This window comes from Narcine bancroftii, chromosome 2, assembly GCF_036971445.1.
Source record: "Narcine bancroftii isolate sNarBan1 chromosome 2, sNarBan1.hap1, whole genome shotgun sequence".
NCBI classification, from domain to species: domain Eukaryota; kingdom Metazoa; phylum Chordata; class Chondrichthyes; order Torpediniformes; family Narcinidae; genus Narcine; species Narcine bancroftii.
This window is the reverse complement of record NC_091470.1, coordinates 89,179,151-89,203,868: the sequence shown is the minus strand read 5'-3', so window position 1 is coordinate 89,203,868 and position 24,718 is coordinate 89,179,151. Positions and strand designations below refer to the sequence as shown.

The 24,718-nt window shown below is 45.1% G+C and overlaps 1 protein-coding gene and 1 pseudogene across 3 annotated transcripts in view; both read right to left on the bottom strand.

Annotated features, from left to right (window-relative positions):
- Positions 1-24,718, bottom strand: part of LOC138753884 (protein numb homolog) — a 143,736-nt gene that overhangs the window by 78,429 nt on the left and 40,589 nt on the right. The window contains exon 2 of one of the 3 annotated variants that reach the window (XM_069917424.1): positions 6,664-6,753. The exons of the other annotated variants lie outside the window; for them this stretch is intronic. The gene's annotated coding sequence lies outside the window, so the exon portion shown is untranslated. The remainder of the gene's footprint in view (positions 1-6,663; positions 6,754-24,718) is intronic. 3 annotated transcript variants of the gene reach the window in all.
- LOC138752895 (nucleoprotein TPR-like) lies at positions 2,676-8,568 on the bottom strand (annotated as a pseudogene).

Here is a 24,718-nt window from a genome sequence, read left to right as displayed (position 1 = left end):
TGCCCACCTGCATCCACACCTCCTCCTCACCAGTCTGCGGCCCTAAAAAGGCCTTTCAAGAGAAGCAACGCTTCACGTGTATCCAGAGGACTGATTTACTGCATACGGTGCTCCATTTGTGGCCTTCTCTACATTGAAAAGACTGGGCGCAGACTGGGAGATCGCTTCGCTGAAGACCTTCGCTCTGCAACAGTGACAGAGACTTCCCAGTAGCCAAACACAGGCTGGAAGCGAATCTACAGATACTCATGCTTCTCTTTCTCTGCATCGGGCATGGGTAATTTTTGCCTTATGGCAATTTTATGTAATAATACATCTGTTTTATTACATAATAAAAAAATATTGAATTTTAAGTAATTCTCACTAGTGTGTACATTCCTCCTGATGCTGATTACAAGTAAGCATTAACGGAACTGCATGATGTTGTTTGCAAACAAGAAACTGCCCATCCCAATGCATTACCAATTATAGTTGGTGAATTTAATCTGCCCAATTATCACCAGTACGTAACTTGCTGTACCAGAGGTCCAAACACACTTGTTCACTGCTGCATTGTGACAAGGAATGCCTATTGTTCTTTCCAGAGTCAACATTTTGGCAAGTCTCATCATCTGGCTGTGCTCCTATTATTTGCATACAAAGCCTAAAAAGTAAGGATCCAGAGATTGGGTCAACCAGGAGGATGAGGAACAGTTACTGGATTGCCTCATCAGTAAATTGGGCAGTGTCCAAGAACTCAGTTGGGGACCTGAATGATTACACCGAGGACATTACAAATTTTATTAAAACAGCTGTGGATGTTCAGGTTTGTTCCCAAATTGTTCAGGGTTGTCCCCAAATGAATAATGAATTCCAGCAACTGCTCAGAGCCAGATCAAAGGCTTTTAAGTCCAGGGATGAAGCACATTACACAAAAGGTGCAGGGTGAAGTGGAGATTCTGGAAATAAAATGCAGTCAACAAGGGATGCCCAACAGGAATAGCAAGGTTTAAATGACACAACCTGCTGCCAATTTTCACTATAAGATGAGCTCAATGCCTTCTATGCCCTCTTTGACCACCAGGAGGAGGATCCATTATGCACCCACATGCCTCCTGATGATCTCTTACTGTTGATAACGTGCAGGCCACCTACAGGAGTCGTCAATGCAAGGGAAGCATCTGGTCTGGACAGAGTACCTGGCTGAGTACTGAAGAACTGTGCTGACTAACTGGCTAGTGTATTCACAGATATCTTCAACCTCTCATTCCAAAAATGAGTGGTACCTACCTGTTTAAACAAGCTTCAAATATATTAGTGCCCAAGAAGAGCGTGGTAGTCTGCCTAAACCAGTAGCAGTCACATCCACAGTGATGAAGTATTTTGAGAGGCTGGTAATGAAGCTTATCAGTGCTGTTGGAATGGTGACTTGCATCCATTCCAATTTGCCAATCATAGCAGCAGGTCTACAGCAGATGCCTTATTACTAGCTCTTCACAAAACCCATAACATCTGAACAGCAAAGATGGATACACCATCATGCTCTTTATAGATTAGTTTGCCATTCAATACCATGATTCCCTCAAAAATAATCAGTAAACTCTAAGACCTGCCTCCACCCAAGCAGGAGGAAGATCAAAAGTTATTTCCCCATGTCAATCAAGGTCAGACCTACCTTTCAACTCGTCCTCTTCCTCATCCAAGGACTCTTGGGCCTACCTGCATCGGCACCTATCAAGTTGCAGTATAAAACCCAGCACATAGACTAGTCAGTGTAGCAGTTGAAGGTGGCTCATCTGGCAAGCTGCCAGTCAGATCCAATTAAGGACCAGCCCCTAATGGTGCTTGTGATACTCCCTTCAGGACAAGGTATAGAATGGCACTAAGATTCATCTACCATATCATCCTATTCACTGGCACCTGACAAACAGCAATCCTGAGATTACTAACCTTGAGGACATGAGGCTCGTAATAGGAAATGGCTGAGGAATTAAACAAATATTTTGCATCTATCGCAAAAAAAAATTGATTTTGGATAGTATTGTGCAAGAGCATATGCTTGATAGTCGACACAAAATGAGGCCACAGGCTGTTTCTGTGCTGCATTTATAACTCTAAGGCACAAAACTGCCAGAAATTGCAAAGAGAGAAACTCCAGTTTGCAGATAATATGAATGTAGTAAAAACACAGAAATGCTGGAGTATCTCAGCCAGTCTCGCAGAGTCCATAGGAGGTAAACATTTTGAGCCTGACGTCTTCCTTAAAGTAGCAGAGAATCAAGCATCCAATGAAAATTAAGAACTGAAAGTAGCATTAAGAAAATAGCATTGGAGAATTTGGCAGGTTAAAATTCTTTCAGTCAAAATCCTTAGGATCATCTATGAGTGGCTGAATGGCCTATTCCTGCTTCTATGCTCTTTTTTCTTTTCAAAAAAGCTTTGTCAGGTGACTATAGATTTTAGATTCTTACGCTTGTTCTTTCAAAAACGACTGTGTGGGTTTAAACCCTCAACCGACTATTTTCCTTGGACGTTGACAGTGGAAGAAGCTCACAACCCCTGTCATAAACCACTTCCCATTTCCACCCAATCTCCTGCATTGTTTGCTGGGAAATGTAGTTCTTATTTACAACACATCTTACCTCTTTAATCAAGCACAATACTGTCTACATAGCAAAGGTACCTACATTCCATGGTCAGTCTCTTTCCACCAGTTGCAACTAATAACTTCTGGCTTTATGAAGTCATTCAAGTTCATTCAGGGCATCCACAAGATTCAGCTGAAATTCAGAAATCTGTGAAGAGGGTCCTGTGTATCAGCAAGTTCACAAAATCATCTGTAGCTGTTGATCTTGTTGTTGCAGTTCCTCAATATCATGATAGGTCACCAGATGCTGAGAAATCACTTCAGAGGAACTGCTTATGTCAGCAGAACCATCTTCTAGTTCCATCAAAAGCACCCTAATCTTCTGTGAAAAATCTGACACTTGCATTTTGTTTGTGATGTAATATTTGTAGATGTTGGAAGAATTCATATCCAGTGACTTTACAGAAACTACAGAGAATGCTATGCACATTTCACAAGCAGGTTCTAATTGAAATGATGTCATGAAATGAATAGGCTATTGCCTTGAAGGAGTCAGGGGGTCTGTGTTGAACATTTTTACAAGACTCCTGATCAGAGGTCATTCCTGGGTTCTTGTTTACCTAAAAACAACAGATGGGAGCAGAGGACTAACTCCTATTGTTTGCTGGAGAAGTGAGAGAGAGAGAGAGAGAGAGAGAGAGACAGAGAGACAGAGAGACAGAGAGACAGAGAGACAGAGAGACAGAGAGACAGAGAGACAGAGAGACAGAGAGACAGAGAGACAGAGAGACAGAGAGACAGAGAGACAGAGAGACAGAGAGACAGAGAGACAGAGAGACAGAGAGACAGAGAGAGACTCCAGAGTGGTGGATGGCTGGAAAGTGCTATCTGACTGATGTTTCTCTTAGAATAAGTGGTACAGAAAGAAACTCTGTCGTAGCCTGAAAGAAAGAGGCTACCACTTGGAGAACTCTGATGGGACAAGTTTCATCATCAGCAAGACACAGAGGTGATACTTCAGTTGTGGAAATCCTGGAACAACAAATCTTTCTCTGCAAACCTACAAAGAACCTTCCTGAGCGGTAAACATTTACCTTTCGAGCACCAAAGCCTGGTGAATTTTATACATGTTAAATTCTGTGCACAGTATAAGAATTGCCTGCAACCAGTGAACTTGGAAGAATGAAAAGTGAGATTGAACTGCGAACCAAAGAATTTTTCTTAAATTTACACACACATTACATACACATGCGCATAGAATTAGAAGGGGGTTAAGTTGGGTAGTTAAGTTAATAGAGATAAGTTAAAGTTTGATTCTGTTTTCATGTTTAAAGATAATTAAAAACAACTTTGTTTAAGTAACTACTTGTCTTGGTGAATGTCTTTTGCTGCTGGGTTTTAGGGTCCTTCGGGCTCATAAGATTTCTCTGATTCTCCCCGTTGAGTAATGATGCATGTTTATTCACCTCATCGGTGAATTTTAGCTGAGAGATTTGCCACAGATTTTTGCACACGTTCATATTCTTCACGCTGGAGCTTCAGAAGCAGAGCTTTCATCTCCACTTCTTTCATAAATTCATCCAAATATTTATTTACTCTCTTATTTTCCTGTTTTGCCAATAACAACTGATCTGGGCTTCAGCATATCTATTATACAACTCTGAGACCTTCATTCCAGACTTCACAATCTTGGCCACAGATGCTGCAGAGGGCCAAGAGCTGCCACTTTCTCTTCGGATAATATGGCTGCTCCTTTAAGCTTTGTAGTTGAAAGAAGATGGCTTGCTACAATAAGTAGCTGTGACTTCAGATGTCAGCCTTTGTGTTTGAAGGCCACCATACAGCCCCCTTTTATTGGAACGCTCACTCCAATATAGCCTGTCACTTTTAACTTCTCAGGAATTTACAATGCTCTTTACAGTGAGGGTCTTGTAATCGTCCATAGATAACAGATTCAACAGGGCTCTGGTATCAAGCTTAAATGAAATTACTGTCTCATTCACAGTCACTGGAATGATCCATTCAGTTTTGCTAGTATCAGTCTGTAGAGAAAATACAAAAATTTGTGCACTCTCATCCACTATGTGTACCTTTCTCTTGGTATCCCACGCTTTGCAGCATTTTGCAAAATTATTCTTCTTTCCACATTTAGTGCAGGACTTTCCATAGGCAGGACACATCTTTGGAATATGTCTACCTCCACACCTGCTGCATTTGCTGTTTGAGCTTGCCACTTTGCTTTGTTATCGTTTTGGGAAACTCCTGGTGCTCTGCTTAACTGTTTTCATCGTATGCACCGTTGCGCCCATCCCGTGCAGCTCCTCAACCGCTGCGCCCAACCCGTGCAGCTCCTCAACCGCTGCGCCCAACCCGTGCAGCTCCTCAACCGTTGCGCCCATCCCGTGCAGCTCCTCAACCGTTGTGCTCATGTGGTCTCTTCTGCCCTGCACATATTCACAGCTTTTTCTAGAGTCAAATCTTTTTTCACACAACAGTCTTTCTCCAAGTCCATTATCCGAGATTCTGCAAACTATTCTGTCTTTATGAGTGAATTTTTCAAATCTCTAATTTCACAGGACTTACTCAGTGAGTGAAGCTCAGCCAAGTATTGGCTAAAGCTCCTACCTTGTTCGGGTCACAGGAGAAAAACTGAAATCGCTTAAATGTGACTTTTTACTTGAACAAAGTACGCCTCAAATTTTGTCAGTGTCCAATGTGAAAGCTGTCTCATCAATTTGAAAACTGTTATAGATGTCCAAGGCATCTTCACCCATCACGTGCAAAAACAGACAGTTTTCGTTTTCCATCGGTCTCTCCCATTCCACCAGCTTCTAAATAAACAGTGAATCACTGTTTGTAGCGTTTCCAATTATAGGCTAAATTGTTGTAAACTACATCGGTGTGAGGGGGCTTATCCATGCTTACGAACTAATGTCTTACTCACTCATACTTCTGACACTATGTTATGTTTGTTCTTTCAAGAACAACTTTGCATGGGTTTAACACTCAACCGACTTTATTTTCCTTGAGCTGCTTCCACCAACACCTGCAACCCGGTCATAAACCACCTCCTGTAACCATCCAACTGTGTAAATTGGATGCTGGGAAATGTAGTTCTTATTTACACTCACAAGAACACACAGAGGCCACATTGCACCGAGATGAAAAATTGGAGATTTCAATCTTGATGACAAGTCCATTATTTGACTTCAGGCACTATTAAGATTTGCAAATAGGCTGAACTTCATGCAATCATCAACTATCTCATCTGTCATGCCCAGAAGATAGCAATGGTTATATAACTGGATGAGCAGCCAATGACAGGAAGAGAATATGCACACATGTGCACCCCGTACACTCCTCCCTACCAGAATACCGTAAAACACAATCTGGCTCAGTCATGTCCTTCAGGGAAAGAAATCTTTTGTCCTGTCCTGTCTGACCAATTTGTAACCCCAGACCTTGGAATGATTCTTCATTGCTCTGTGCTGGAACAATTATAGAGAAAACAACAGCATTTCCATTTACTAGCACAACTGGTTAACAGATAAATAAGGTATCGGAGCCAAAACGAAAGACCAAGCAACACCGAGAGAGTTGGAATCACCTAGAATTACACTCTCTTCACTCCTCTCCTGTCAGGAAGATGATTCACAGGTACAAGGTCATGAAGATTCAAGAGGAGTTTTCATTCAAGCTATCAAACTCCTGAATGAAACTCAAAATAGTAAAAATATCATGATGCCTTTGCCCTCTTACAATTCTGTACTACTATAGAGTGTCTCACTAGTACTATGCACAAGATGCCTAGCTGGTGGCTCACAAAACAAGCTACCATTGCATCTTGGTACATGAGACAATAAATGAACTTGAATCCACCCTTGAATCCCAAGGACTTGCAACTTTACCCAGGCTCTTTCACACCAAAATGGAATGAAAAATGAGGCCATGAGCTGAGTTGTCCTGGCTTAACCAAAATTTTAATTCATGCTGACTTTCTGATCAGCACATGTGCTCTGCAAACTTGTCCTATATGATAAATACCATTAATTTGTCCAATGTTATTTAACTGACAGTTGGCTTTACATTTCTCTTACCTTTTTACTTCACTTCAAATCCAGTATGATCCTTCCTCCAACAGATTTTCAAATCTCCTTGTATAACTGATCTTTTGACCTCTTCGTCAACTGTGAAAATGGATGTGTTTATTTATTGTCTGCCAGTACATTCATTATTGTTTCACTCCATTTGGGTTTAAAAATGATCTGGCACTTATTGCTTGTTCACTTTCTTTGCAAAGAATGATCAAGAAACATAGAAACATAGAAGATAGGAGCAGGAGTAGGTCATTCGACCCTTCGAGCCTGCTCCGCCATTCAACGAGATCATGGCTGATCTTAAAGTTCAGTACCCCGTCCCCGCCTTCTCTCTATAACCTTTAATACCCTTATACTGAAGAAATATATCTAATTTCCTCTTAAATATATTTAATGAACCTGCCTCTACTGCCCTCTGTGACAATGAATTCCACAGATTCACCACCCTCTGGGTATAGAAATTCCTCCAAATAATATTGTGTTGATTTAAAAATGGCTTCAATCGGAATTTATTGTCAGGAACATGTATCACAAAATTTGTTTTGCAGCAGCATTTTAGGTGTAAAATTACTATAAATTACATTTTTAATAAATTAGTGCAAAGAGCAGAGCAGAGAAAAAATGAGGTGGTGTCTGTGATTCATTGTCCATTCAGACATCTGATGGAAGAGGGGAAGAAGCTGTTTTGGATCATTGGCCTGCTTGTCTTCAGGCTCATATTCCTCCTCCTTGACGGCAGCAGTGAGAAGAGGACATGGCCGGGGTGGTGAGGGACCTGGATGATCGAGGCTGCTTTCTTAAGACACTGCCTCTTGTAGATGCCCTGAGTGGAGTGAAGACTAATGCCCATGATGGTGCTGGCCAAGTTCATAACCCTCTGTGCCCTTTTCCTGTCTGGTTCATTGGCACCTTGATACCAGACAATGATGCAACCAGTAAGAATTTTCTTCATTGTACACTTGTAGAAATATGCAAGTCTTTAGTAACACATTAAATCTCCTTCAACTCCCAACGAAGTACAGCCGCTGGCAATCCTACATCATGATTGCATTGGATTGATCTTCAGAGACGTCGACACCAGGAATTTGAAATTCTTCACCCTTTCCACTGCTCGATGAGGACTGGTTTTTGTTCTGATTTCACCCTCCTGAAATCCACAATCAGTTTTTTAGCTTTGATAATGTTGAATGCAAGATTGTTATTGTGACACCACTCAACCATAAAATCTAACTCACTCACGTATGTATACTTCCTCATTGCCACCTGTGAATCTGCCGACAATTGTGCTGTCATCAGCAAATGTGAATTGTGCCGAGCCACATAATCACGGGTGTAGAAAGAGTAGAGGAGTGGGCTGGCTAACCACATTCGAGGTGCACCTGTGTTGATCGTCAGTGAGGAGGAAACGTTGTTTCTGATTCATACGGACCGTGATCTTCCAATGAGGAAGTCAAGGATCCAGTTGCAGAAGGTGTAGAGGCCCAGGTTTTGAAGTTTACTGACCAGTACTGAGGAGATGATGGCGTTGAAAGCTGAGCTGTAGTCGATGAAAAGCAGCCTGATGTATGTGTTGCTGTTGTCCTGGTGATCCAGACCGGAGTGGAGAGCCAGTGAGATTGGATCTGTTGTGGAGTGATTGTGATGGTAGAAGGTTTGAAATGGGTACAGGTCTTTACTTTGGTACGAGTTAATTCTGGCCATAACCAACCTCTCAAAGCATTTCATCACAGGAGATGCGAGTGGTACTGGGCTCTAGTGATTAAGGCAGCTTACTCTGCACATCCTTTGTTACCAGCACATCTGCCCTTGCCCCCTCCCCTCCCATGTGCAACAAGGGCAGGATTTTCCCTTGTACTCACCTAGCATCCCATCGGCCTCCACATCCAACATATCATCCTCCACCATTTCCACCACCAACTACATGATCCCACCACCAGACACCCATTCTCTTCTGCCCTCTCTGCCGGAACTGCTTCCTCTGTGATCCCTCGTTCACTCCAGCAGTCGACCCTTTGGCACCTAACCCTGTGACCGTACCCACAACTCCTCCCTCACCACCATTTAGGGTCCTAAACAGTTCTTCCAAATGAAGCTGCACTTCACTTGCGAATCTGCAGGGTCATTTACTGCATCTATGCTCCAATTGTGGTGGTCTCTACATTGGAAAGACTGGATACAGAGTGGGAGATTGATTCACTGAACACCTCTGCTTCATCTGCTGCAGTAGCAGGATCTCATAGTGGCCAACTATTTTAATTCCCTTGCTGATATGTCTGTCCATGGACTCATGCCGTGTCAGACTGAGACCACTAACAAATTGGAGGAACAACACCTCATCTTCCATCTTGGCACCTTCCAACCAGATGGCATTAACATAGACTTCTCTGGATTCAGTTAATGCCTCCCCCACCCACCTCATCTTTCCCCAAGTCTCCTTTCTTCCAGGTCTCTCTCACTTTTTCCCTGTATCTCCTTTCAGAGCCAGATACAACCCCTCCCCAATCAATTCTCCCACTTTCCTCTCTCTCTCCTGTCCTCTTCTTATATCAAATTAATACCTTTTATCTGTTGATCTGTAGTCCTCCCAATCCTAGTCTTCCCTTTTCACCAGTCTTTTAAGACAAGCACCTCTTTTTTTAAAATATTCTAATACCTTGAGGAAGGGCTCAGACCCGATACATTTTTATCTCCTATGTTTGCTGCGAGACCTGCAGTTCCTCCCACACTTGTATTTTTTTAAACTACAATCGCAGTGTCTGCAGATGTTCATGTCTTACTCCAATTCCCAACGTAAAAATGAGTTGGTGGCAACTGTAGGGAAACTACACCAGTCCTTTCTCCACTCGACTGGAAACTTCAGTGCAAATGCAAAAGCCGTTCAATAAAAGGGAAATTAATCTTCAGGTTGAAAATATGCAAAACAAAATGGAAGAATATGTCCAAGAGAAAGATTCCCACAATGATGCTTCATTTAAGGATTTGACCCAGTGAAATTTGCAAATTTGACTTACTGAAAGAACTTTCATCAACAGTAGTTCTACATCCCACTATGACTTCTAAATCTTTGGCCTCCTGCAAATTCTCATGACAGCTCCAGTATTGTGGTCAGAGGGTTAACCAAACACAATTAACCAATAGTTGAGATGACAACACACGAGCGGTTAGTTGGTTGTGAAGCACAAATGTGGCACAACGCAATGTTTTTTGTCTATTTGGTATGTTGTAGCCCTTGGACCTCTTCTGCACTTTCTAGAGAATAAAAATGGTCTAAATAAAATGTTTCAAATTGAAATGTTGACCATTCTTCTTCTCCCACTGATAGAACATAACAGCACAGGCCCTTCAGCCCACAATTCTGTGCTGACCTATAAATACCTATCCAAAAAAAACTTAACTCTTCCTACCTCATTCCTCTATTTTTCTTTCATCTATATGTTGCCTAAAGTCTTTGAAATGCCTCTATTGTTCCATTCTCCACCACCACCCCAGCAATGTATTCCATAACTCTGTAAAATAACTTAACCCTAATGTTTTTCCTAACCTTTCCTCCCTTCACTTTGTACAGATGATCTCTATTGTTTGCTACTCCCACCCTGGGAAAAAGGTGCTGGCTGCCTGCCTAATCTCTGCCTCTCAGAATCATGTAGACCTCTATTAAGTCACATCTCATCTTTCTTTACTCCAAAGATAAAAGCCTTAGCTGTGCTAATCTTGCCTCATACGACATTTCTCTCTACCCAGACAACATCCTGGTTAAATTTCTCTACACCCTCTCTAAAGCACTCACATTCTTTCTATAATGAAGTGACCAGAACTGAACACAATATTCTAATTGTGTGATGCAACATTACCTCACGAGTCCTGGACTCAATTCCCTGACTAATGAAGCCCAGCATACCACAGGCCTTCTTAACTATCGTATCAAGCTGTGTAGTAAACTTGAGAGATCTATGGATTTAGACCCCAAGGTCCCTCTGTTCTTCTACACTCAAGTATCCTTCCATTAACCATGTACACTGCCTTCAAGTTTAACCTTCCAAAATGCATCACCTCATACTTATCTGGATCAAAGACCATCTGTCACTTTTCCGCCCAACACTGCATACTGTCTATATCCTGTTGTAATCTACAGCAACCTTCATCACTATCCACAACTCTTCAAACCTTTATATCATCTGCAAACCTACTGACCGAACCCTCCACTTCATCGTTGAGGTAATTTATAAAAATAACAAAGAGCAGGGCCCCGGAACAGATCACTTGATCTCCATTAGTCACTGACCTCCATGTAGAATACTTCCCACCCACTACTACTCTTTGCTTTCTGCAGGCAAGCCAATTATAAGTCCACACAAGCAAGGTTCCATGGATCCCATGCTTCATGACTTTTTGAACGAGTCTCCCATGGGGCAACTTGTCAAATGCCCCTTACTAAAATCCATAGACATCACTTCTACCACTTGACCTTCATCAATTTCTTTTGTTATCTCCTTAATAAACTCAATTAGGCTCATAAGGCATGACATTCCCTTCACAAAGCCATGCTGGCTATTCCTAAGACTGTACTATAAATGGTCACAAGTCCTGTCCCTAAGAAACCTCTCCAATAGTTTGTCAATCAATGATGTAAGACTCAATGGTCTACAATACCTGATGTCCATTTTGAAACAAAGGGACGCATTTGCCATTCTCCAAGGAGGATGCAAATATCATTGCCAACACCCCAGCAATCTCTTTCCTACAGCAATCTGGGGTAATATCTCACCTGGTCCTGGGAACTTATCAATCTTAATGTTTTTAAGATCCAGCACTTCCCCTCTCTTAATCCCAACACTGCCTAGCACTTAAGATTGTTCTATTCTGACCTCACTTTGGCCAAGGTCCTTTCCTCTGGTGAATACTGAAGCAAAGTTTTCATTTCGGACCTTCCCAACCCTCTCTGCCTCCAGGAACAGGTCACCTTCACTCTCATCATCATTTTGTTCAGCATAGAACACCTTAGGGTTTCCTTAATCCTACTTGCCTACTGTTCAGTATGGTATTCTCTGCCATGCTGACAGATGCCATCCGTAACTACGAAGGAGGAATCTACATCAGGTACAGGACTGATGGCAGGTTGTTCAACCTCAAGCGCATGCAGGCAGTTACAAAAGCGCAAGAGACCATCATCAGGCTTCTTGTTTGCTGATGACTGCGCACTCAACACCAGCACAGAACAGAAGATGCAAGCGTGAAATGGACTGCTTCTCACAAGCCTGCGACGACTTCGGTCTCACTATCAGCACCAAAAATACTGAAGTTATATACCAGCCTGCCCCAGGAAAGCCATACCAGGAGCCGCGCATCACGGTGAAGGGCCAGAACCTCCAGGCAGTCGACAACTTCACCTATCTGGGCAGCATACTCTCTCGCACAGTGAACATAGACGCTGAGGTCAATAACAGGATTGCCAAAGCCAGTACTGCCTTTGGGAGACTGTGAGAACGTCTGGGAGTGGAGAAGACTCAGCCTTACCACCAAGCTGAAGGTCTATTGTGCAGTGGTCCTTACCACCCTCCCTTACGCCAGTAATACCTGGACTGTCTACAGCAGACACACCAAACAGCTCAAGCACTTTCACCTGAGCTGTCTCTGCAGACTCCTCCACTTCAGGTGGGAGGACAAAGTCCCAGACACAGAAATCCTAGAATGAGCTGGGCTCTGCAGTGTCAACACCCTCCTGCTGAAACCCCAAGCCAGGTGGGCTGGACATGTGGTCAGAATGCCAGACAGCCGATTGCCTAAGCAGCTGCTGTACGGAGAACTGTGTCACGGCAAGCGCTCAGTCAAGGGGCAGAAGAAACATTACAAAGACTGCCTCAAGGCATCCCTCAAAGGCCTGCGTGTCGACATCAACACATGGGAGACGCTGGCCCTCAACCGTCCGGCTTGGTGCAGCAAGATCACCACAGTAGTCCATGCAGCTGAAGTCAGGCGCATCATCGAGGCGCAACGAAAGCGTGCAAGGCCCAAACAGCATCCACTGCCATGACAGCACCCACCCACTTGTGTCCCACATGTGGGAGAGTCTTCAGGGCCCGGATTGGCCTCACCAGTCATCTCCGGACCCACAGTCACCAATCTCTCATTTGACTTTGAAGGTCGAATATCATTGCCAAGGTCTTTTCATGCCCCCTTTCAGCTCTCCCAAGTCCTTTCTCCCAAGTTCCTTCCTGGCTACCATATAATTCTCATGAGCTCTTCCTGTTTTTTGCTTCCTAAATCTAATGCAGGCTTCCTATTTCCTCTAACTAGCTGCCTCACCTCTTGTCAACCACAGTTCCGTTATCCTACCAACACCCCTGTCCCAGTGGGACAAACCTATCCATAATCCCATGCAAATGGTCTCTAAACATCCTCCACATTACTTCTGTTCTTTCTCCTGAAAATATGTTCCCAATTTATTCTCCCTATTTCCTGCCTCATCCCATCATAATTAGCCCTTCCACAATTAATCTCTTTACCATTTTGTCTGCTTTCATCATTGTCTGTAACTATGCTGAAGCTCATGAAGTTGTGGTCACTCTCACTGAAATGCTCTCCCACTGAGAGGTGTACCACCTGACCTGGTTCATTAGCCAGTACTAGATCCAGTATTGCACACATGTCCAAATTTGGCCCGCGATATAATTATATTTGGCCCGCAAGATCATATCAAAAATGTATTAGAGGTGGCCCGCTGGCCGCCGTGCCAGTATAGCGCATGCACAGTAACCGCTGTGTCCCAGGGTGAGAGAGAGAAAAATCCTGGTCCTTGAAAAGTAGTGGTGGGTGGTTTTATAAACACGCTGTCGTGTCCACCCGCCCACCCCTCCACCGCTGCGCGGCCTGGCCGGTGTCAGGGGAAGCCAAGGCCGCTTCCCAGCGCCTGGAACCCCAGTGGCACAGCGTTTTTTGGAGCTGCAGATGGAGTCGGGACGCCGGAGGGAAGATTGGGGCTCCCCGCTGGGCGATGGGGGCGCTGGCCGCCGTGCACCTTCCCACTGGACCAGCGGCGGGTGCCCGGAGTACACGTGGAGAGCAAGGCTGGTCGGGCAGGTAGGGTGGAACGCCCCCCCGCCAATCTCGGGAGTGGCGTGGGCTGGATCGGGATTAGCCGCGCTCACCTGCTCCTCCACCGCTGACCGGGATCCCAGCACGGTCCTGAGCGTGGAGACTGCCCTGGAAAGGTCCTGGGACACCGGCACGGAAAGAAAAGGGGGTCCGGGAGAAACTCAGCAGGTCAAGGGGGGATCCGGGAGAAACTCAGCAAGTCAAAGGGGGGTCCGAGAGAAACTCAGCAGGTCAAGGGGGAGGGCTCCGGGAGAAACTCGGAAGGTCAAGGGGAGGGGTCTGGGAGAAACTCAGCAGGTCAAGGGGGGTCCGGGAGAAACTCAGCAGGTCAAGGGAGGTCCGGGAGAAACTCAGCAGGTCAAGGGAGGTCCGGGAGAAACTCAGCAGGTCAAGGGAGGTCCGGGAGAAACTCAGCAGGTCAAGGGGGGTCCGGGAGAAACTCAGCAGGTCAAAGGGGGATCTGGGAGAAACTCAGCAGGTCAAGGGAGGTCCGGGAGAAACTCAGCAGGTCAAGGGGGGGGTCTGGGAGAAACTCAGCAGGTCAAGGGGGGTCTGGGAGAAACTCAGCAGGTCAAGGGGGGTCCGGGAGAAACTCAGCAGGTCAAGGGGGGTCCAGGAGAAACTCAGGGAAGGCCTGACCTCGCCAGGACCGTTGCCCACTCCCCCTCCCTGCCCCAGGCCGACCCACGACTCACGGTGACGGGGCCGCTGATCCGCCGAGAGCCGATGCCCCCGCACTGTCGTTGTCCAACCCGATCGCCCGCAAACCCCGCCCTCTCGCACACAGGCCTGAGTAAGTATTATGAACTTTAATCTCAGGATAAAACGATCTTCCAATAGTTTCATGTCACAGTGATAAACATATTCCTGGTTAAAAATGGTCCTGCACCTGGATACAAGCTCATTAGGCATAAAACTTGAAAAGTGTGTAAATCAAAGGATATCTGTACCAATGGAAAAAGGGCATGGCAAATAACCCTGCTAGAGTTCATGCCCACAATCAGTCACCCATTTGATTGTTTCAGGAATCATGTTATTCTCCCACATTCTCAATAGCCCTCAGATTTTACTATTCCACAGCACACTAGCAACATTTGACAAATCCTCTATAGAGAAATATTATTTATTGAATATTTTATTTCTCATTTGTTAATGCTTCTGGAAAGAGTTTATCCAAAACTATTATTAAACATTTATTTTAATAAGAAAAAGTTTAACATTACTTATGTTGAAAGAAGAGAAAACATGCAGATGTTGTTGAAAATGTTCAATAAATATTTAGTTCGGCCCTCGACTTAGTCCAAGTTTTTAATTTTGGCCCTCCGTGAATTTGAGTTTGACACCCCTGCAGAAATGCCTCTCCTCTAGTCAGCTGGTCCATATACTGCATCAGAAATCCTTCTTGGACATAACTGACAAATTCTGCTCCATATATCCCTCTTGCAGTGAAGTGGTGCCAGGCTATACAGTATTAGGGAAGTTGAAATCTCCCATAACAACAACCTGATGCTGCTTGATCTGCTGAGCAGCTCCCAGCAGAGTGCATTTAGCATCAGATTCGAGCATCTGCAGTCTCCAGCATTTGGTTTCTTTCAAAGTTGCCAACAATATAAAAATAAAGTATTCCAGGATCAGCTGTTTAATTTTTTTCCCCCCACATTACTGCAGATATTTAATGTAAATACAGCTGGTGTGGATCATAATGATACCCTCTAGTTCTACATCAAGCTTGCAACACGTTATCCATCCGGTCACTTCTGGAAGAATAACCAAATACAACATTAAAATAACCAGATGGTTAACTTTAGATTTGTAACCAGATGAAATGAATGAAGTTTATACATTTGAATTAAATGTTCCCTTCAGTAGAATCAAAAATAACAGTTACATGCCTTCCTGTCAGGTCACACTTCACATTTCCACTGTTCAAACATGTTATTTGGTTTGCCACTTGAGGCGTCTGTTAATAATTTTATTTCAAAATTACAAACAGAACTGCTAATTTCTGATAAAATTCCAGGAGAAGCAGTGAGCATCAATTTGGAGTGGCATTAACAAAGCCTCCAGATTCTAAATCCACAAGATATAATTGTCAAAGCTACATGATAACTATGTACTTCTTATCTTTGTACAAAATCTCTCTGAACATCAGCATTCTGAGGTCTCAAACCAGTGAAATAAAACACTGCTTCTCTATCCTCTCTACTAAAGATGGCAAACATTTATTTTCTCCACATTATAGCCCATCTGCAAGTTCGACAGACTTACTTTATGGGTGGGGGAAGGAGGGAGGAACAGGGGGGGCAGGGGTCACAGGCGCATATAGGTGGGAGGGTGGAAGAGATAAAAGCTGTGATGGGGAAAAGGTAGCTCTCTGAAGTTCAACTTCAGATTATTGTCAGAGTACATACATTACATGACATCACATACACACATTCCGTTTCCTGCGGGCAGGCAGAATTTCTACTTTTCGGCAGTGCAAACTGTACTCAAGAAAAAACATTCATATACAAAAGAGACACGCAAACAAAGTGACTGCAACACTGAAAAATATCCTGTGGAAAGTACAAGTCTTTAAATGAGTCTCTGAGTGAGTTTGTTGTTGAGGAGTCTGATGGTGGAGCAGCAGCAACTCTTCCTGAACCTGGTGGCACAAGCTTTGTGGCACCTATACTTTTTTTCCTGAAGGCAGCATGTCAATCAAGGTTGACCCACCCACCCACAGATAGACACCTTCCAATTGGACGTCAGCCTTGCCAGATGCAGGATTAAAAACCCAGCACACTCTCTTTTTCCCCTTGAGGCAAGCCATGGATGATGCTGGAAGACTAATTGCGAAGGGTCCTATCCAAGTTGTGAGCAGTGGGCAACACTGGAGGACCAGTGTGTGAGCCAGTAAAGGGAGGGGGCTATTGTGGCATATATCCAGGAGAGATTGCCACATCTCACCCATTGTAAATTCTATCTAGACGTGTTCCTCTGCTAATTGGTATTGCAGTGCCAGCTTGTTGCAAAAGGGGTGGTGGGTATCATTGTTTAACCCTCGCTTCACAATCAGGAGTTGGAATTATTACTGATTAACTACTGTCCAATGTGCCCGATTTGTGTGTTATTGCTTTGTAAATGTGTTCACTGTAGAAAATTGTCCTATGTGTAAATAAGGTTATAGTTTACTGCAAAAATGTGTCCAGGACTTGTTGATTCTTGAACCCTTCACAATTGGTGCTATGAGCAGGTGCTATGAGCTTTGTTTTGTATGAGGAGGTGTGTGTTCCTCCTGCGGTGTATTCCTCCCGCGACAAGAGAGGATAGAATCCGAGGGCAGACCGACGAGATGTTGGATTCGGAAGCCTGGTATGCCAGCTGGAAAACAACAGCAAGCCAATGAATTGGTCTGATAGACTGGGCCTACAGGGCCCAAATGATCCTCAAATGATCAGAACTCCTAGGAAGTAAGAAGAGTCAGAGAGATACCTTGTGGCTACTGGCAGCTGTCCTGAAGCACCAGCACAAATCCCTGAAGGGAAAAAAAGGAACGGAACAGCCAATCGAAAGGTGTGGCAGAGACACTGCAACAGCGCAGCTCCACCATGGGAGCAGTCCAGATCTTGCAAACCCTTACCAGAGGGCAAGATTATACAGGCACTAAACTAATGTGTCGGCTAAAGTGGTCCAGTGAAGGTCTGAGCCTGCTGATGGTGCTGGCACGTGGTAAGGGAGATGGGGACGTCCGGATGGATGTAGAATAGTATTGGAATTGTCCTCTCCAGCGGTGCAGTGCACCTTATCACTCCAAGCAGGGGTGACGGTGCCCCCCCACCCCACCGAGTGCTATACTGGCCATATAAGGAATCCCTCATCCTACCATTCGTTGTCAATTATACGACCCCCAAATCAAATACAACCTGACAGCCACCAAGGCCAAGCCTTTTGAGACCTCCTTGCACCGTTTTTAGTGAGCTCCAGCATCTAAAAAATTTGCACTGCACCCCTGGTCTTCCCCCCATCCCCACCCCCCCTCCATGCCTGAACCCCTGAAAGCCTGACCAGTGAAATGTAATTCTCATTCTCATCTCTTAACTCTGTAGTACTAATTAAAGTAGATTGTCTTTCCAGAAGATTTTTTTAAAATCAGATCTAAATTCCTCAAATTTGTTTCAATGCCAAATTGAAATTTCATTCAACATCTACCTCAAGATCAACTTTTCACATTCACTGATTTTCACCCCTCAGCACATTTGACGTATGACCCATATTATTACTTTCTGGACTTCTTCCAGATAGTGGGTTCAAATATTGCAACAATAAACCTTTCACAGGATGCTGCAGCACATGAACAGAAAAGTGTTACAGTAGTTAATTCTCATCAGCAAAAGCATTATTTTGTGGCGTTACGCCATTAGGCAGGCAATCTGGTCCCGCTTGTCACGCACACGGCAGGGAAGCCGCCCAAATGGCGCCGTTGGGGGTTTCCTCCCGAACTCGGCATCGGGCTCAGAAGCCCGTGCTTGGGGACCCACGTGACGCCCGGTGACGTCGGGGGCCCCCCAGCATGGTTCTCAGCCAGGTCCGGGCTAGGAGAATAACACCAGCCAGACAGCCTGCAATAAATCAGTTTTTGCTCACTGAACTCAACCCGTCTGGTTGGGAGATCCTTCAGTCACCAGTGTAGCCACCGCTACAATTGGTGACCCCGAGAGTTTCAAACGTCTTTGAACCCAACATGAACGACCCTTCGATCAATGCTATAGCCATCAAGCTTCCTGACTTCTGGGTTCAGGAGCCGGAGACCTGATTCAGCCATGCAGAGGCTCAGTTTCAACTCTGCCAGATTTCATCAGATTCAACCAAGTTTTACCATGTGGTCACCGCCCTGGACCAGGCCACCGCCAAATGAGTGCTGCATCTCATTCAGCACCCACCAGCATAAGTATGGGACCATCAAGCGGATGCTCACCAGTTCCTTCGGCCTCTCCAGACACCAGCAGGCCGCTCGGATGCTGCACCTCAACGCCTTGGGGGACAGAACTCCAATTGAGTTGATGGACGAGATGCTTGCGCTCATGGGCGATCACACCAACTGCCCACTCTTCGAGAGCATCTTCCTCAACCATCTGCCTGAAAAAAGCCAGCCATTGCTGTCCCAGGAGAGCTTCGTCGACCCTAGGAAGGTCGCTCAAAAGGCTCAGAAGCTATGGCTCGAACGATACCCGGAGGGCTCAGCAGTCCAGCAGGTTACGAGTCACGGGCATGACCACGCCAAGCCTTCCTCTACCGCTGCAGTGGAACACCCAGCCCCTGCAGGGGCCTCAAAGAGCATAGCCAAAAGCAAATCTTCCACTTCAGGCCTCTGCTTCTTCCACCAGCGCTGGGGAGCCAAGGCTCAGAAGTGTCGTCGGCCCTGCTCGTTCCAGGGAAATGAGCAGGCCGATCGCTGTTAATGGCTGCAGCGGCTGGCCAAGAACACAGCCTTCTCTACCTGCGGGATTCAGTCAGTGGCCGACGGTTCCTCGTTGACACCAGGGCACAGATCAGCTTCATCCCAGCCAAAGTGATCGAGTCCTGGAACTGGCCACAAGGACCTCCCCTCCATGCAGCCAATTCGACGAAGATCGGAATGTATGCAGACAAGACCATCCACTTCCAGATCGGCCAGCAGAAGTTTTCGTGGAGGTTCATAGTTTCGTCCTTTCAAACCACCATCCTGGGTGTCGACTTCCTCCTCGCCCATGGACTCCTGGTCGACATTAGAGGTAGGCGACTGTAGATGCCCATACCTTCCAATTCATTCGCCTCAACGCCTCCCGCACAGAACAGCCGCAGATGGCCATGGTCAGCACGCCCAAGGACAAGTTTCAGCATATCCTGGATGAGTTCCCATCCCTCCTCAAGCCGCAGATCTCTGCCGCCTCACCACACCACGGGGTGTTTCATTACATCCCCACACAAGGCCCGCCGGTCCATGCCAAGGCATGCTGGCTTCCGCTAGATAAGTTCCAGATAGCGAACGAAGAGTTCTCGCATCTGCAGGAGCTGGGGATCATTCGACGCTCCGACAGTCCTTGGGCCTCATCACTGCACCTGGTCCCAAAAGCCTCCAGCGGCTGGCATCCCTGCGGAGATTATTGATGGCTTAACGACACGACAGTACCTGGCCATTACCCGATCCCTCACGTCCAGGACTTTACAGCCAATCTGCATGGTGCGAGGGTATTCTCCAAGGTCGACCTGGTGCACCAAATCCCAGTGCACCCCAAGGACATACCCAAAACGGCTTGTTCGAGTTCCTACACATGCTGTTTGGGCTCAAGAACTCAGCCCAGACCTTCCAGCGCCTTATGGACACCGTGGGCAGGGATTTGAATTTTGTATTCATTTACCTGGACGACATCCTTGTCGCCAGCAGAGACCGGGCACAACACAAGTTTCACCTGGGCACCCTCTTCTCCTGACTGACCAACTTTGGCCTATCGATCAATCCGGCCAAGTGCCAGTTCAGGAAAGAGTCCATGCAGCCTACTTGGTTCGGTTGGGAGTCGGAGGAGAAGCTTGGAGAGAGTCAGGCTGTGAGTCAGAGGAGGAGGAGCTTGTTGAAAGTGAGGAGAAGGTAAGCTATTAAAGTCGGGGGCTTACCGGGGCTTAGGCCTACTTGGTTCGGCTGGGAGTCAGAGGAGGAAAGTGATGGGGTTAATTGGTCAAGGGGCCAATAAAAGGAGTGAAAGGGGAGGGAGCGGCCAGCGAGGAGCGTCTCAGTGAGTGAGTGGAGCAGTGAAGGAGTGAGACATCCTGGCTTTGGCTCACCAGGCTTCGGAGAAAAGGTAAGCTGAGTTATTTGCCTTCGTATTCAGAATCATGCCAATAGGGTTAGTGCTCTGTACTGGGTGTCAAATGTGGGAACAATGGGTGACCTTCACCCTCCCAAATGGCCACATCTGCACCAGGTGTACTGAGATGCAGTTACTAAGGGAGCGAATTAGGGATATGGAGTTGCAGATTGATGACCTGCAGCTTGTAAGGGAGAGTGAGGAGTTAATCGACTCAACTTTCAGGGCGATAAATACTCCAGAACCCGTGTCATGTAAGTGGGAAACCGTCGGGGGGGGGGGGGGGGGGGGAAAGAGAAAAACAGAGAGCACACCAGTGACTATCCCACTCAGCAACAGTTATGTTGTGTTGGATTCTGTTGAGGGAGATGACCGGACAGAAGATGGCCATGGGCACAAGGTCAATGGCAATGATCCTGGCAAAGTGGTGCAAAAGAAAAGGAAAAGGAGAAATGCAATAGTTATTGGGGACTCCATTGTCAGGGGTACAGACAGGAGATTCTGTGAGCCAGATAAGTATACCCGCATGGTGTGCTGCCTCCCTGGTGCAAGGGTACGAGATATCACAAATCAGGTCCAAAATATTCTGAGAGGAGAGGGAGAGCAGCCTGATGTCTTGGTACATGTGGGTACAAACGACATTGACAAGAAAAGGGAGGAGGTAATGAAAAGGGATTACAGTGAGCTGGGACGAAAACTGAAAGACAGGAATGCTAGGGTGGTGATCTTGGGATTACTACCTGTTCCAAATGCAAGTGATGAAAAGAATGTAAGGATAAGGAAAATGAATGTGTGGCTGAGGTGCTGGTGTACAGGGCAAGGATTTGGCTTCTTGGATCATTGGGGAAGGCATGATCTTTACAAGAGGGATGGGTTACACCTAAATCCAAAAGGTGTCAACATTTTGGCAAGTATGTTTGGTACAGCAGAGGGGCAAGGTTTAAACTAATTTGGCTGGGGTATGGGAACCAGAGTGATAGGGAAAAGGGTAGGGAAGATAAAGTAATGGCCAGGAAAAGTAAAATAGGAAAAGTAATGTTAGGAGGAGAAAAGTAAAAAATCAGATGGTGCAATGAGTTTTCGGGACAATGATAGTGTTAAGAAAATTACAAAGAAAAATAGTGGGCAGAAAAATCAAAAGAAAAAGTTACAGAAGTCACTAGATATTAAAAGGGCAAAGAATGCCCACAGTATTAGAAATTAGGTTAGTGAACTTGAGGTGCAAATCGGTACCCATGCCTATGGTTTGGTAGCCATCACGGAAACATGGCTACAAGGTGACCCTAAATGGGACTTAAACTTTCAAGAGTATCAGGTGGTGCAAAGAGATAGACAAGAATGGTAAAGGAGGTGGAGTTGCACTCTTAATCAAAGATGAGCTCCAGGCAGTAGTGAGGGATGATACAAGATCTAAAGAGCATAATGTTGAGTCCATTGGGGTAGAGATAAAGAATAACAAAGGGAAAAAATTATTGGTGGGTGTTATCTATCGCCCACCAAATAACAATAGTTTAGTGGCACAGGAAATAAATAGAGAGATAAATGAGGCATTTAATAATGATACAGCAGTAGTCATGGGGGACTTTAACTTCCACATAGATTGGGAAAATCAAGTTGGTCGTGGGAGTCTGGAAGAGGACTTCATAGAATGCATCCGCAATAGCTTTCTTGAGCAGCATGTTAAGGAAACAACAAGAGAAAAAGCTCTCCTAGATCTAGTGTTGTGCAATGAGATAGGTAGAGTAAATGCTGTAATAGTCAGAGACCATCTGGGAAATAGCGATCATAGTATGATTGAATTTCTCATTCAGATGGAAGGGGAAATAGTTAGATCTAAAACTAATATATTATGCTTAAACAGGGGTGACTACCATAGGATGAGGGAGGAATTGGGCAGAGTGGACTGGGAGCACAGGCTAATTGATGAAACAGTTGAGGAACAGTGGAAGATTTTCAAAGAAATATTTTGTAATGCTCAACAAAAATATATTCCGGTCAGGAAAAAGGGCAGCAAGGGAGGGAAAAATCTACCGTGGTTAACAAAGGAAATAAAGGAGAGTATAAAATTGAAGGCGCAGGTGTACAAAGCTGCAAAGAGCAGTGGGAAACTGGAAGATTGGGATAACTTTAAGAGACAACAAGAGGTTACAAAGCGGGTAATAAGAAATGGGAAAAAGGATTATGAAAGTAAATTGGCACAAAATATAAAAACGGAAAGCAAAAATTTTTATAAATATATAAAACAGAAGAGGGTGGCCAGAGATAACATAGGACCCTTGGAGGATGAGAAAGGAAAACTGGTAGCAAAAAATGAGGAAATGGCCGAGGCATTGAACAAATATTTTGTGTCAGTCTTCACGGTGGAAGACACTGCCAGCATGCCCAAGTGCGGAGTTAAGGATGCGAATGTTGGTGAGGGCCTTGATAAAATAGTTGTTACAAAGGAAGTAGTGATGGAGAAACTAATGGGACTAAAGCCAGACAAATCACCTGGTCCTGATGATATGTAACCAAAGGTTCTGAAGGAAATAGCAGAAGTTATAGTTGATGCATTGGTGGTCATATACCAAAATTTCTTGGATTCTGGGCAGGTCCCAGCAGACTGGAAATTATTGGCCAATTAGCTTGATGTCTGTAGTTGGAAAAATGCTTGAAGCCATCATTAAAGATGAAATAGTGAAACTTTTGGAACGTAAGGGTTCAATCAGGCAGACACAGCATGGTTTTAGAAAGGGAAGATCTTGTTTAACAAACTTGTTAGGATTCTTTGAGGATATAATGGGTGTGGTGGATAGATTATATTTGGATTTCCAGAAAGCGTTTGATCAGGTGCCGCACAAGAGACTTCTCAGTAAGTTACAGGAAAGTGGAGTCCGGGGAAGTCTATTGGCCTGGATTGAAAATTGGTTGTCTGACAGGAGACAGAGAGTCGGGATAAGTGGGAGGTTTTCAGGTTGGCAGAGTTGTAAGTGGGGTGCCGCAGGGGTCGGTGTTAGGCCCACAACTGTTCATCATTTACATTGATGACTTGGAGGAGGGGACAAAATGTGGTGTAGCCAAGTTTGCGGATGACACCAAATTGAGTGGAAGAGCAAATTGTAATGAGGATGTGGAGAGTCTGCAGAGGGATACAGTTAAGCTGGATAAGTGGGGAAAGGTTTGGCCGATGGAGTACAATGTTAGTAAGTGTGAGGTTATCCACTTTGGCAAGAAAAATAAAAGAGCTGAATATTATTTAAAGGGTGAAAAAATACAGCATGCTGTTTTGCAGAGGGACTTGGGAGGGCTTGTGCATGAATTGCAAAAAGTTAGGTTGCAAGTGCAGCAGGTTATTAAGAAGGCAAATGGAATGTTGGCCTTCATTGCTAGAGGAATTGAATTCAGGAGTAGGGAGGTAATGTTGCAACTGTATAAGGTACTGGTGAGACCGCACCTGGAGTACTGTGTCCAGTTCTGGTCTCCATATTTGAGGAAGGATATACTGGCTTTGGAGATGGTCCAGAAGAGGTTTACTAGGTTGATCCCTGGGATGAAGGGGTTGACTTATGATGAAAGATTAAATCATCTAGGATTGTATTCGCTTGAGTTCAGAAGAATGAGAGGAGATCTATAGAAACATATAGGATTATGAAGGGTATGGATAGGATAGATGTAGGAAGGTTTTTTGAGCTGGCCGGGGAAACTAAAACGAGAGGACACAGTCTCAAGATTCGGGGAGTAGATTTAGGACAGAGATGAGGAAAAATAGTTTTTCCCAGAGAGTAGTGAATGTTTGGAATTCTCTAACCAGGGAAGTGGTTGAGGCTGCCTCATTAAACATATTTAAAATTCGGTTAGATAAATTTTTACATGATAGAGGAATTATGGGATATGGGGAAAAGGCAGGTAGGTGGAGTTAGGTCATAAATTAGATCAGCCATGATCTTATTAAATGGCGGAGCAGGCTCAATGGGCCATTTTTGGCCGACTCCTGTTCCTACTTCCTATGTTCCTTTTGTTCCTGGGCCATACCATCACGGCCAAAGGAGCCATACCTGCCGCTACGAAGGTCGCTGCAATCAGGGAGTTCCCACGCTCGGACAACCTGAAGGGGCTACAGGAGTTCGCGGGTATGGTCAATTTCAATAACTGCTTCATTC